General features: G+C 43.5%; 1 pseudogene; it reads right to left on the bottom strand.

The window, feature by feature from the left end:
* Positions 1-436: 436 nt before the first annotated feature.
* LOC130679452 (olfactory receptor 11G2-like) lies at positions 437-1319 on the bottom strand (annotated as a pseudogene).
* Between the last annotated feature and the right edge of the window lie 2032 nt (positions 1320-3351).

A 3351-nucleotide genomic window follows, 5' to 3' on the forward strand; every position in this document is an offset into this window, starting at 1 on the left:
GGCGACTTCCTTCAAATTCGAGACTTCTTTATCAATCAGTGCGTGTTAGTGGAGAACTACTGGTTTGGAGTGTTAATCCCCAAAGCAATCTATGATCTCTACTACATGTATATTAGTTAATTCAACTCAGCAATGCACAGCATGCTTCTACCTTCTCTTTAGAAATTGAATTACATATAGAGACTGATTGACTTACATACATATCATTTCATTTACTTGATACTAACTTCAACACAGTTGCATTCACTTGTTAGTTAAAACATTCTTAAATAACATTACTGCATCTTGCTTAGGATGATAATGGGCCCTCATTATAGTAGTTTCTTAATAAAAGTTAATGAATTTGTCGACAAATATATCACTCATGTCTTGAGATCAGTTGCGTTTGAGAGAAGAATTTGGCTCTTTGTATTTTATGAATACCTTGGGCAGTCCTCAGGATCTTCCTCAGAGCAGCCTTCATCTCCTTGTTCCTGAGCCTATATATTAGCGGAATGCACAGAGGTGTTTTCACAGAATAAAACAAAGTAACGATTTTTTCCATGTCCACTGGGTGTCCCGATCCGGGACTAACGCACATCACCGTAACAGAGCCAAAGAAACAGGATCACCACAGCCAGATGAGAAGCACAAGTGGAGAAAGCCTTGCGTTTGCCCGCTGCTGAGGGCATCCGTAGCACAGCCAGAGTCACCAGAGCGTAGGAGCAAAGGATAAAGAGAAGGGGGCCGATCATGAAAACAGAATTGAAGGTCGAGTAAATGAACTGTGTGGTGGTGTCATCAGAACACGACAGCACCATCAGTGGGACAGGATCACACACGAAATGGCTGATGGTGTTTGGGCCACGGTAGGGCAGCTGAGAAATGAGGACAACTGGCGGTAGGTAGGAGGGTGAACCCACACGACCATCCAAGGACGACGAGGCCCGTGCACAGCTGTCTGGTCATGATGCGCGGGTAACGCGGAGGGCGGCACACGGCAAGGTGCCTGTCAAAGGCCATGATGCAAAGGAAGAAGCCCTCTTCGCACCCGGAAGAGAAGAAGGAGAACTGCACAAGACAGCTCACAAAGGAGATGGACTTGCTTGTGGACGGGTAGCTGGCCAACATGTTGGGGACGGTGGTGGTGGTGACATAACATAGTTCCAGGAGAGAGAAATTCCCCAAGAGGATGTACATCGATCGGGCTGTGAAGGCGTCGGTCCCACCGCACAGCGCAGGCAACGGCCGCGTTCCCCCATCAGGGTCAGGGTGTAGGCCGCAGAGAAGTGCCCGAAGTAGAGGAGCTGCGCTTCGGGCCTGGAGGGAAAGCCCATGAGGATAAAGTGGCTGACGGCGTGGGTGGTTTCTCTGCCGGACACGTTCATGAGTTCGGAGGGCGCGGCGATGACATCGGCTATTGCACTCTAGTGGGGTTTGCTGGCTCTTCCACCAAATGTCCTTACCTTGTTTTTGCATAAAGAAATACAGAATGAGGTTTCTGTTAAAACAACAAAGCTGATCCTCACAACCTATACCCCAAGAGTATGATTTCATTCTAATTAGATGCAAAAAATAAAATAAAAAACAGGGTTTGTTGTAATCTCTCAATTATAATCTCTCAGTTACGTCAGGAACAGGATTTACACATAAGGAGTGCAGAAGTTGTAACTTTGAATATGTCACTTAACCTCTATTTGTTAACCTCATCTACGTACCATGTACAGAGTATTGTACAAGCAAATCAGTGTATATGAAATCTCTTCTAAAGCATTCTGTAAAACTAATTTATCATAATCAGTAATAGTGATAGTAACGCCAAATGAAGCACTACTCAAGTCTCACATTGGAAAAGGTGGTGTCTCACTGAGGAACAGTGACGGGGCAGGGCAAATATTCCTCTCTCTGTGCTTGTTTATGGTATTGCAAAGCGATGGCTCGAAGGGCCTCTCTCGTTCCGGCACAGATGTGTATGACATGACCACACAAGTTTGGTGTGTAGGAAATGCTTTCTCTCTCTCTCCAGCTGGTGGCTTCAGCTCCAGAGCATGGGGAAGAGCCCTGCACTTTGGCATTCAAATTTCCCTGGTTGAAAATTTTAATGCCCTCTCTTGTGAATGTGAGAACTAGATATGCCATTTGGGGCACCTGACCTTAGGGAGAGCCACTGCTCTGAGTGGCTGGACTGTTGATGGGATGAGACTTGGCCAATTTTTCCAAAAGTGTGGTGGTAAAGTTCACTTGCATGTTCAGATTTGTGTGTGTGGTGTTCTAAATCGCTTCGATTGCTCCTTTCTGTGTTTGAAGTGTTTTTGTTTTTATACTTGCCTCTGGTACATTTGTGGCCATTCAAGGCATTTTCTGTTGACATGGAATGTCTTGCTTCCCTCCCTCCTGCTCCTGAACTTTCTCCAGTTTGTTGTTACTGAATCAAAGCTTAACTTTTTCTATGTCTTGTCTCCTTAGAAACCTACTCATGGCCGTCACCACATTTGGCATTAAGTGGAAAGACTGCTGTTTATAATCTCATTGCCCATGAGGCTATGTGGACTGCACCTTTTCTGAATGGAGTCTGGTAGTTCAGTCTGTTTCCCATAACAATCACATCATCTCAGGTGGCAATTAGGGCAGGTCCCAGATTTCTCAAATTATATGAGGGGACTTTTTTTGGTTCGTGTTTGCGTTTGCGTGTGTGTGTGTGTGTGTGTGTGTGTGTTTTGTTCGGCCTGTAAGACAAAAAATTCCTCTCTTGATTTGTTATGATTGTATAGTGAATACTTTTCAAAAAAGGATTACTTAGTATTTTTATTCTGAATAGTTGTGTAACTTTCTCAGCTGAGATTGTTGTACAGTATGTGGGCAATAATAAATGTCATCTTTTCTGGAGACAGCAAATTGTAGAGTTAGTGAATCTTGGAAATTCATTAGGAATGAAAAACAGAGTGCGTTTCACTTACGAGCATTTAAATTGTACTTCAGCACAAGTAGCACACAGAATACACAGAGGCAAAGAGAAAAAAAAAAAAAGCATGATATTACTATTAATGTGAGAGGCTGCTGATATGAGTACATTTCAAAAATAACATACTTATAGGATGCCCACAAACTATTCTGCTGTTTCTTTTGTTGATGAAAAAGCTCGTTTAGTTGCCACACAGGTCTTAGTGGTTATCTTCATAACTGAATTTGACTGAGTTTTTAAAACTCACTTCATTTTTGTCTGTCATGCTCTGGCCTGTGTCCTGATATGTTGGTGCCCTACTCCAAGCTATCTTAGTCATTTTCACTGACCTTGGGACCCCATGGTAAATCAGATCAGTATTAATACCCACACATCTGGGTTTTCCGAACAGTATCGCTTGGGTCCACACA

Source organism: Manis pentadactyla, chromosome 11, assembly GCF_030020395.1.
Source record: "Manis pentadactyla isolate mManPen7 chromosome 11, mManPen7.hap1, whole genome shotgun sequence".
NCBI classification, from domain to species: domain Eukaryota; kingdom Metazoa; phylum Chordata; class Mammalia; order Pholidota; family Manidae; genus Manis; species Manis pentadactyla.